The sequence below is a fragment of the Nerophis lumbriciformis genome, linkage group LG11, assembly GCF_033978685.3.
Source record: "Nerophis lumbriciformis linkage group LG11, RoL_Nlum_v2.1, whole genome shotgun sequence".
NCBI lineage: Eukaryota > Metazoa > Chordata > Actinopteri > Syngnathiformes > Syngnathidae > Nerophis > Nerophis lumbriciformis.
The window spans coordinates 18,727,946-18,740,034 of NC_084558.2; the positions used below are offsets into that span (position 1 = coordinate 18,727,946).

General features: G+C 42.0%; 1 long non-coding RNA gene across 2 annotated transcripts in view; it reads left to right on the top strand.

Annotated features, from left to right (window-relative positions):
* Positions 1-12,089, top strand: part of LOC133610663 (uncharacterized) — a 31,255-nt gene that overhangs the window by 14,228 nt on the left and 4,938 nt on the right. For both annotated transcript variants that reach the window (XR_009815905.2, XR_009815904.2), the window contains one exon: positions 1,984-2,100. This is a non-coding gene — a long non-coding RNA (uncharacterized lncRNA). The remainder of the gene's footprint in view (positions 1-1,983; positions 2,101-12,089) is intronic.

Sequence of the window (12,089 nt, forward strand, 5' to 3'; positions counted from 1 at the left end):
CTCACGGCTTATGAGTAAATGTCAAGTCAAGTTCAAGTTGTCTAAATAAGGGGGTGCTAAGCAGAGGTGACGGTCTATTATTTGTCAGAGATAGCATTTTATTACAACAATAGTTTCTCCCTATACATTTGTTGTTGTGTGTTGGCAATAATAAGTCAAGATATTAGTTTGAATCCATAGAAAAGATTAGATTTTCCCATCATGCAAATCATCATATTGTTGTAGAGCAGATTGTTGCCAACCCGTTGATACGTTTCGACCAACATATCTTTGGGACTTTACTAGTAGAGGCCAAAAAATAAAAGCTTTGTCATGTAAGCGCCCTTCCCTACCTTCCCTAAGAGAAATCAACATGTATTTTGACCCTTGATTATGCTCTCCAGGTACGCATTTTGTCACCCTTAGTTTTCTAATTAAGTCTCTGAATTATTGAGCAATGCTCTTGTGTAGAGGAACCAGCATATGCCACACCAGCTCACTCTGAAAACGTGCACCCCAAAAAATACTCTCTGAGTTTGGGGACATGCGTTACCTCATTGCGTCATGTCCTTAGTGGGCTCATAGAAACCAGATGAGGCAGTGCCATTTTTTTCCCCCATTTAGTGCGTAAGCGAGTATTTCCAGTCTGCTATGTCGTCGATATGTTTTCAGAAACATCTGTAATGTATTTCATGTATGTGTGATGTCATTATTCTTGCTAATCAGACTCTAAAAACAAACAAAAAAATCATACTGAGAGGTGCTGTAGTACTCTTTTAGTCACCACAAACACTATGTCAGTATGAATTCGGGGTTTGCGGGGAGGGTGTACATGAGCTAGTAGGTGCTTGTGAACACTAAAAGCCAGTGGATTTTGTTTAAAAAATTTTTTATTTATGCAGACAAAATACAAGAAAAATATTTTTGTGATCTGCTGAATGAATGAGTGAATAATTGTGGGTTCCAAGATGGAGGATTAAGCACAAAAATGTCCCCAAACTGGACTTTCTGTCTGATTGCGAAAGGTGATCAGACTTTTATAATTAAAGTACTGTAAATGTACAGTACAGGCCAAAGGTTTGGACACACCTTCTCATTTCAATGCGTTTTCTTAATTTTCATGATTATTTACATTGTAGATTGTCACTGAAGGCATCAAAACTGTGAAGTGAAAACCCTTTCAGGTGACTACCTCTTGAAGCTCATCGAGAGAATGCCAAGCGTGTGCAAAACAGTAATCAGAGCAAAGGGTGGCTATTTTGAAGAAACTAGAATATAAAACATGTTTTCAGTTATTTCACCTTTTTTTTGTTAAGTATATAACTCCACATGTGTTCATTCATAGTTTTGATGCCTTCAGTGACAATCTACAATGTAAATAGCCATGAAAATAAAGAAAACCCATTGAATGAGAAGGTGTCCAATCTTTTGGCCTGTACTGTATAAGCACATATCCTTCTTTTACACTGAAAGGTAATAATAGAAATGTTTTTTCATATATGATAAGTATTTTAAAACAGTTTTTTTCTTGTTATCCTCTTAATGAGCAGCCTGTACTAACCTTTGAAATTCATTCCTTTTAAAACTCTAAAGTGCCTCACCTGCCTTGAACCTCACCACAGGTCACTGCTTGAGCCGTAACTGTCAATCAGTTCCAGCTGCAATAACACTTATCCTTTTAATTACCGCCACTCACTCGCAACAGGAAGCTAACGAGCTGTATAGAGTGGAGTTTTCTCGCAGAGCCTTGCGTTTTACAGTTAGTAACAGAATAGAAAATATTCTTCAAGCAGTTGAAGCAAACCTACATTGCCTCGGTTGGTTTTTGACAGCTCACTACCACTTTATTACGTTATAAAATTAACCAAATACATCAACAATGCAATGCAAATCCAGTTTCTCCATTTCTTCTGTTGATGCTGCTCATCTTTGCATTTTATCATTGATTTTTGTCACTGATATACTTAGCTCTTGATCTGTAATCCTTTGTTGTGTTTGGATCAGATCGGTGTGAACACTGTTGGAGACGAAGCTAAGATGTCCGATAATTTATGTCAGTAGCTCGCATGGCTGCAATTGCAGTGACCCCCAAGATGCAGGAACCAGGAGAGTGAAGATCAGGTAAGATGCTTTAATTCACTCAAACAGAGATAAAGCAGTCTTGCATGTAACAGTTCTCAACATAAAGCAACCTTCGAGCCTGCTGATAATTAGCACCAGGTGAGGCAAGGCTGCCTAATCAGCAGCAGGTGAAGGAAAAACAGTGCTCAGTGAGACATGCAGAAAATATAAATCAAAATAAGAGCACTGATAGGAAATCAAGACAAAACAAGGAAGCACAAACAGAAATGAAGTGACAGATTGTTACAATTTAGTGACCATGAAAAGGTCAAAAGTAATAATAATCCTCGTTGAACTGAGTAGCTTTGCAGGTCCTTTGAAGATTCTGTTTGGTTCATCAAAGAGGTTCCATCCATCTATTTTCTACCACTTGTCTCTCTTGGGGTCACGGGGGCCTGAAGCCTATCCCAGCTGCACTCGGGCGGAAGGCAGAGTACACCCAGAACAAGTCTCCACCTCGTCACATATAGACAAACGAGCATTCACACTCACATTCACACATTAATGCCAATTTTAGTGTTGCCAATCAGCCTATCCCAGGTGCATGTCTTTGGAGGTGGGAGAATGCCAGAGTACCCTGAGAGAAACCACGCAGTCATGGAAGAACATGCAAACTCCACACAGAAAGACCCGGGGCCGGGAATCGAACCCAGGACCTTTGAGGCACTAGTGCATTTCCCAACTATTTGTATTTATTTGATACATCATAATAATATCCCTTTTAGTCCAGAGATCTCAAAAAGTAGACTCAACGCATATTCAGGAATGTGGATTCTATCTTGGCAGTAGAACAATGGACCAACTGTTCACTGTTCAACCGTCAGCATCTTCATTCTAAGCACTTTGTTGGCTCAAATAGGGCACATAATGTCCTCTTAATAGGACACCCCCTTACGCATTTTAACATTGGTGGATGCCTCCAGGTCGCCCTCACTTCTGTTTACATGAATGTTCTGGAGGTGCTGCAAAATAATCAACTAAATTCAATATTTTTTTTAAATCATCTTACATTAATTGGCAAGTCATGCGGACATGCTCACACACACACACACACACACACACACACACACACACACACACACACACACACACACACACACACACACACACACACACACACACACACACACACACACACACACACACACACACACTCACACACAGACACAGACTGGCGCGCACACACTGCCCAGAATCTGCAGGACGGATGGTTTGAAAGAGGAGTAAGGAAAGCCATCTATGTCAAGGTTTAAAAACTATCCCTGAATAGCGGAGGTGGTCTGCAACACCACTAGAAGATGACCAGAATGCCATTTGTGTATTTTATTTACAACTAAATGGACTGCTTACGTGGGTGATTCCGACTATTTTGGACTGGTAGTAGTCGATCCACAGCGATCGTTCTGCGTATCTGAGTGTCATCTGAATAGTTGTGGTAGGATACATGCAAGCTCATCTAGTGGCAGCATGTACAAGTTCAACAACAGAAGTCAGAAAATGGAGCCCTGAGGAACCCCACAGGTCATAGCCATTTAGTCAGGGACACAGTTACTGATTGCAACAAAGTATGTCCTGTGATCGAGATAGGACTTGAACGAGTTAAGAGTAGAATCGGTTAATCCCACCCATTTTTCTAACCTCTGTAATAAGATGGCATTGTCAACTGTGGCAAAAGCAGCGCTCAGGTTCAGCAGAACCAAGAATGAGACGTCTCCTGCATTTGTGTTCAAGCGGATATCATTTGTCACCTTGATCAGAGAGGTTTCAGTGCTGTGGTGGGGGCCTAAAGCCCCCAAAATGGCAGGTGTGATATAGGCCGATAGCTCTTCAGTTTTGTGGAATCAAGACTACTCTTCTTTTGGTGGGGCTTAATGACAGCAGTTTTTAAGGCCTTTGGAAATGTTGCAGTCTAAAGTAAAATGTTAACTAGATGAGCAAATTGTGGCAACAAAATGCTCAGCACAGATTTAAGAAATCTAGTGGGTCACTCATCAAGGCAGCCTGTTGGTGGACTCAGACTGTGGATGAGTTCTTCAACTGTTTTTGTCAGTGACAAAACAGTTGGCGAAATGCATTTCTACCAAAATGTATTTCGATACTTTCCGAAATATAGGGGACCACAAAAACATGTCATTATTGGCTTAATTGTGTATCAGAAAAACTTATGATACATTTAACATATGTTTCTAATTGCAAGCAAAGAAGAATTTTGGCATTTAATAGGATCGTGAACATACTAGACAACTTGTCTTTTAGTAATAAGTAAGCAAACAAAGGCTCCTGATTTGACTGCTGACATTTATATGTAGTAACATATTGGGTCATTGCTCATTCTATTATTTTGTCAAAATTATGAGGGACAAGCGGTAAAAAAATGGATTTATAATGTATTTGTTCATATCTGCTTACTTTCTGTTTTAACATGTTGCATCTACACTTCTGTTAAAATGTAATAATCACTTATTCAGTATCATCCATTTACCATTTACCATTTGTTTGTCGCCATGGAGGCGAGGATCAGTGATTTAGAAGTAGCTAATACACATACCCGACTGCAGGTGAACATTAGAGAGCAAGAGCTAAGCACGTCTTGAGAGCGGTGCTTCAGTGTTTATCGCTTAAACTTTATTGTTAGTTTTTAAGCCAAAATGTGTGCAGTCTGTCAAGGGTGCACGTCGTGTGAGACGACGAAGGTTGTACTGATTTTAAGTGCAGACGAACGAGGAGGCGGCGTGCAGTAAAAAGGGTATTTAATGATTAAACAAACAAACAAAAAGCGAGAGCAACAAGGAATTGCTCTGACTGTACAGACTATTAAAAAAATGGAATGCTGGAACACAGCAAAAACACTTACAAAGAAGGTGGAGTAGACAGCGTCCACAAAGTATGTGCGTGCTTGATCTCAGCATGGAAAGAATAATCCACAGTGACTAGTGAATAATGTCCTGACCAACAAATAGTGTCTCAACCTCAACTTATATAGTTGAGGTTGGAAACAGGTCAGGGGAAAAGTGCTCAAAGTCAGGCGTAAAGTGGCTGCAGGAAAGGAGAAAACAGGAAGTGGAAAAACCACAAAATAAGAGTGCGAGACAGGAACTAAAACTACACACAGTAAAATACCAAGAAACTCAGGATAAGGCATGATCTGATACAACAGATCATGACACATTCTCCCTTTTCCACCGCCACGCTGTTTCTGTGAGCCTTGCCCAACATGAGCCTCTGCTCGTTTTACTAGCAATGTCACGACATGATGACAGCGCACCATCGTGTCTGCAAAGAAAAGTACCAGAATTTTTCAGAACCAGAACCAGTATATCATACAACCCTAGGTTAAACACATTTAACTTTTTTTGTAAATCTCATAATGACTTTTCTATACTCTCAGGGTCCTTGAGGGTGCATGGGAGTTTGCCCAACCAGTCTACATGTGTTTTGTGGACTTGGAGAAGGCATTCGACCGTGTCCCTCGGGAAGTCCTGTTGGGAGTGCTCAGAGAGTATGGGGTATCGGACTGTCTGATTGTGGCAGTCCGCTCCCTGTATGATCAGTGCCAGAGCTTGGTCCGCATTGCCGGTAGTAATTCGGACACGTTTCCACTGAGGGTTGGACTCCGCCAAGGCTGCCCTTTGTCACCGATTCTGTTCATAACTTTTATGGACAGAATTTCTAGGCGCAGTCAAGGCGTTGAGGGGATCTGGTTTGGTGGCTGCAGGATTAGGTCTCTGCTTTTTGCAGATGATGTGGTCCTGATGGCTTCATCTGGCCAGGATCTTCAGCTCTCACTGGATCGGTTCGCAGCTGAGTGTGAAGCGACTGGGATGAGAATCAGCACCTCCAAGTCTGAGTCCATGGTTCTCTCCCGGAAAAGGGTGGAGTGCCATCTCCGGGTTGGGGAGGAGATCTTGCCCCAAGTGGAGGAGTTCAAGTACCTCGGAGTCTTGTTCACGAGTGAGGGAAGAGTGGATCGTGAGATTGACAGGCGGATCGGTGCGGCATCTTCAGTAATGCGGACGCTGTATCGATCCGTTGTGGTGAAGAAAGAGCTGAGCCGGAAGGCAAAGCTCTCAATTTACCGGTCGATCTACGTTCCCATCCTCACCTATGGTCATGAGCTTTGGGTTATGACCGAAAGGACAAGATCACGGGTACAAGCGGCCGAAATGAGTTTCCTCCGCCGGGTGGCGGGGCTCTCCCTTAGAGATAGGGTGAGAAGCTCTGCCATCCGGGGGGAGCTCAAAGTAAAGCCGCTGCTCCTCCACATCGAGAGGAGCCAGATGAGGTGGTTCGGGCATCTGGTGAGGATGCCACCCGAACGCCTCCCTAGGGAGGTGTTTAGGGCACGTCCGACCGGTAGGAGGCCGCGGGGAAGACCCAGGACACGTTGGGAAGACTATGTCTCCCGGCTGGCCTGGGAACACCTCGGGGTCCCACAGGTAGAGCTGGACGAAGTGGCTGGGGAGAGGGAAGTCTGGGCTTCCCTGCTTAGGCTGCTGCCCCCTCGACCCGACCTCGGATAAGCGGAAGAAGATGGATGGATGGCATAATGACTTTGTTTGGCTCTGCGGCACTCCCTTTTCTGTGTCCAGACCGAGTCTTTATTTCTCTATGGAGCCTTGAGAGGAGCAATGGTGTCCAAAACATGTACAACACTTGATGTGTATAAGTACTGATTATCATCGTTTGCATATGGGGTCTTTTCAAACCTAATCGTTTCCACAAACTGTGTCTGTGTGCGTTCATTTATGAGTCTTTCCCCTAACAGCCGCAGACCCAACTGCTGGTTTGGGTCTAACAGACAAGTAGAAGAAAACACAGAAATGATCAGATAAAGTAACATCGATAGTATTCACGTTTGAAACAGCAAAACCCTTAGTAATGATCAATTCAAGAGTGTGGCCTTCTGTGGGTGGGCTCCTTTACATGCTGAATTAGGCCAAACATGTCAAGCTGAACTTCTAGCAAGAATTGTTCTTGTTGTAAAAACATCACAAAACTGTTATGGCTATTGTAGCTGCTGACAGAAGCAACATGTATATTTGTTATATCATTTCATATTTGGTGAGAATAAATAAATGCATGCATAAATGTAAATTCATATTATACATTTAACGTGATTAAAAATGTATTTCTTTGGGTTAATTCATGTAAGTTTATGTTAAATTTATTTATGTTATAAACCCATGTAAATTGAGAGGGGAATGTTTATTTGTTCCGGTTTTATCACGTTGTTGGGGGGACAATTAATATGTGACGGAATTAAGGAAGCAGCATGAGACGACACGTGTTTGATGTGGAAGACGTTAATGGAGTCTCGGATTGAAAATAAACTTTATTCCCTTGGGGGTTTATGAGGCCAATGAGGTATGATTATTTCTGATATGTGAAATCAATGTGTTTTCTTATTTTGAATGTCAGACTAATTGTAAGCTCTGTTTGTTTATTTTATTAGTTCTGACGGCATTATATTTTAGCCTCGTTGGTAACGTGAAGAAGACGTGACCGAAGACCTCGGAGGGAGTAACAGCTATTCATAATCACTACACAGGACTGTATAATCTCCGTGTCTCCTAAACTCAAACCTAATACAGTATTAATACAATTATTTTACGTCCTATGGTAACTACCTACTAAGGCGCCTCCTGGTGGCCTTGTTGTAACAAGACACCTGGGTTATTATTCCTTGGACTGGCCCCTACCTTCGTGAAGACTCGTTCAGCCATGAAAGTGTGTCTGGACCAGATAGAATTGTTTTTATCTCATGGAGTATAAAAAGAACAAATAATTTCCTTTCGGTTGAAGCTTGCTGATTGTGATTGAGACCAATGCTGTCATTTTCAGTGAGAAAAAAAAAAGAGGAACATTTCTATCAGCACGAAATGCTGCCAAGCAAACCCTGAAAGAAAATGTTGAAAATTAACATTTTCTGCAGTTGGGTGCATTTCTACAGTATGTTTGACCTTTATATTTATTCATATCTACCAACCTGTTTGACATTTACTTGTACCACAGAATGTTTTTTTTTTTAGTAGATAATTTACTAACATTATTATCATTGAAAATGTAACGTCAAATTCTATAACATGCATGCAAATAACTTAGAACATCACTAGTGTGCCGCGCCACACTAGTGTGCTCTGAGATACAGTCTGGTGTGCCATGAAAATTATGTAATTTCAACTACTTAGGTTAAAAATATTCTTTGCAAACTAGTCATTTTAATCCGCAAATGTGCCGTTGTTGAGTGTCGGTGCTGTCTCGAGCTCGGCAGAGTAACTATGTAATACTCGACGACAGCTGGTGGCAGCGTGCAGGTAAAGGGGTATCTAATGCTTAAACCAAAAATCAACAAAAGGTGAGTGCCGCTAAGAAAAGGCATTGAAGCTTAGGGAAGGCTATGCAAAACAAAACTAAAACTGAACTGGCTGCAAAGTAAACAAAAACAGAATGCTGGACGACAGCAAAGACTTACAGTGTGTGGAGCAGACGGCGTCCACAAAGTACAACCGAACATGACATGACAATCAACAATGTCCCCACAAAGAAGGACAGCGACAACTTAGCCTTGATTTCGAAAACAAAGCGGGTGCGGGGAATAGCGCTTAAGGAAGACATGAAACTGCTACAGGAAAATACCAACAAAACAGGAAAAGCCACCAAAATAGGAGCGCAAGACAAGACCTAAAACACTACACAGAGGAAGACACCAAAAAACTCCAAATAAGTCATGGTGTGATGTGACAGGTCGTGACAGTAATTAGAGACAAGGGCTATAGTGATGCACGGTTGGTTATGGTTTGAATTCATATCCAACACTTGTGAGAACGACTTTTTATTGTCAATATCAGCTGCCGAGATTCATTTTTAATGTTTTCTGCTGGCGGTGTGCCTCCGGATTTCTTCAATGAAAAAAATGTGCCTTGGCTCAAAAAAGGTTGAAAAACAAGTGATGTAGAAAACACTTCCATTTGGCAACTGTATCCTGTAGCCCAGGCCTGGGCAATTTGACTCGGAGGCCACATTTAGAGAAAAAAATGTGTCTGGGGCCCAGTATATCTATTTTTAGGAACACTAATACAAAACCTCACAATTATGTCTGATTGAATGCTAAAAACATTATGACAGACCGCCTTAAAAAACGTAATGGAATTTTAAATTTTTTCTATGAACGATAAAACACAGAATATTGACAAAATATGAATGTCACACCCCCTTTCGATTGACATATTTTACAATCAAGTGAAACGCAACAAAAATGCAACAAGCAGTGAAATATGAACGCGAAGGGTACAAAATAAACCCACCTACAATCTGATACATCACTAAGCTTTAGAACTTTGTTGTGAAAATCTCCTTCCGCGTCTGTGGAAACGCTTCCCACCCACACTGCTTGGTGCCTCGTCTGAGCTGCTGTGACGTAGATTACCATAGTAACTAATTAGATGACCATAGTAATGAATTAGATTACCATAGTAACTGATATATCATCCAAAAGCGCAGATTCCATCCATTGAAATACTTTGTACAGTTGAAGACTTACGGTCATTAGAAAACATCACTGCACATCATGGCAGCTACAGTTTCCATCTTTAAGATCTAAAAAAAAAGTTATTTGGGAATGTCCGGCGGGCCAGATTGAAAAGCTTAACGGGCCGCATGTGGCCCCCGGGCCTTAATTTGCCCGGAGCGGGCCTTAATTTGCCCAGATCTGCTGTAGCCACTCCCCCGCGGGTAATATACTTCCGGTGTAGCAAACCTCTGTTTACGATCCGTCACGTCAAAAATATACATTCTCGCTGGCTACTAATAAATGATCAATTCAAGAGTGGTTCAGATTGTAATCGTCCAAATATGTAAAGCAGCAAAGTGGACAGCCGTCAATGTTGAGGCTCGGAGAGCAAACAAAGGCGCCAAGTAAACAAGTAAGATAGTAGATGGTTAGCTAATTAGCAAGCTGGTTTTGGTGCTCCTGAAATCGCCTCCTCGTTCTGCAACTTAGTGCAGCTTTTACGCAAAAGGCACAGCAAGTACCTGCAGCTGAGGCAAGCGTTCAGCAAATTTTGTGTGGATCAGGGGTGTCAAACTTACGGCCCGCGAACAGGTTTTATCCGGCCCGCGTGATGAGTTTGCCAAGTATAAAAATTAGCTGCTTTATTTTTTTGGAACGAAACTGCTGTTTTAAATGTGTCCACTGGATGTCACAATAGCAATTCTGTTAGGCAAGCAAACGGTTTATACTGGGGCCAAGCAAGAGGTACACAGTAAAGGGGGACTGTGGCTCCTCCTCCTTGACCCACAAGAAACTTAAAACCTGCCGTTTTACGTCTTCTGCTTCGAACACATCGTCATTTGGCACCCTCATTGCCCCAAAATGTCTCTGCCGGACACGAGAAAAGTGAACTTAACCCTTTTGAATAGTTTTTACCTCCATTTTTTTATGGTTTGTTGAGTTAGCACTGGATTGATACGTGGACATGACAGAGGAGGTATTTGATACCTAGAAGAGTTTACATGTTGTGTTTTTGTTCAATCTCAGAAAGACTGTGACTTCATCCTGGCTTTGTAGATACACAGACAAAGTCTAAGCTCATTGTTATTTTGAAACTGCACCAATTTTCTCAGAATTTTTAACAAATTTGAAGTGTTTTGTCCAGAGGATCAGAGCCGGCCCAAGGCATAAGCGTACTAAGCGCTTGCTTAGGGCCCCGCGGCCACCAGGGGGCCCCCAAAAGCAATTAACAAAAAAATCTTATTTTTAATTTTTTGCATGTACGAGTCTGACTGATGATTTCTAAATGATCAAAGATATATTATTGTACAAAAACACAATTTTAGGTCAACAGAGTGCTGCTGCTGATCTAGGCCTAGTGATTCTTCCTGCCTCTCTTTAAATGTAAAGCTGCCTCTGCTGCACCTGTGACGTTTGCCGCCTGCTATGGCGTCACATTAGTGCCAAAAATCCGAGCGCATAAAAACTGTTATCGCGCGCTGATTCTCCACTTCGTGCGCGCGCGCGACACCCTTTTGCGCGCGTGTGGTGGCTTTTTGCGCGCGCGCCGTCTCGGTCTGTGCGCTGGCATGTTTCGTTTTGGCACTTTGGGGGCGGGTATGCTTAGACGGCCCCTTCTTTCTGATTGGTCAGGCGAAATGCTCAGAGCCAATCAGAAGTATAGCAGGGCGGGTCATCGTCAATATGTATCAAGATTGTTATAGGCGGAAAGTTTTCACTTCTTCTTGAACATTGTTTTCTAATTTATGGAATTTCTTTTGATTCAGCCATAAAATTAATGAAATCTTTGAATTTTGTTTTTAAAATGTTAAAAATAGCCTTTTAATAATGTATTCTGAAACAGTTTAAAATAATCAGAGAACTGACTATCACTGACCCTACACAACTATGTTGCACAATTAAGTCATTTTTTTTTATAGCGAAAGAGGTAATTTCAACAGGTGCAGCATCCTATGTCATATCTACATGTAATAAGATTTGTAACAAGGCAAACCGTTTGTAAATTGGTCGAAAATCGAGCAAGTTATGGTAATTTAATTGGTACATGTACTAATTAAATTACCATAACTTGCTTTGACATCAATGTAATGATTGAGGCTAGCTGTCCGAGGTAAGATGGCTACAACGTTGCTACGCTGGAGAATGATTGGTCACATGAAAAATGCTCAGAGCCAATCAGAAAGGATGGGCTGTCTAAGCATACCTGCCCCCAAAGTGCCAAAAAAAAAATGACAGCGCGAGGAGAGATGCCAGGAGTACACAGAGAGCGCACAGACCGAGATGGCGCGTGCGCAGAAAGGCACCGCGCGCGCGCAAAAAGACACCACGCGCGCGCAAAAAGACACCATGCGCGTGCAAAAGGGTGTCGCGCGCGCACAAAGTGGAGAATCAGCGTGCGATAACAGTTTTTATGCGCTTGGATTTTTGGCACTAATGTGACGCCATATCTTTCCTCTCAGATTCAGACAGGACTGAGCAG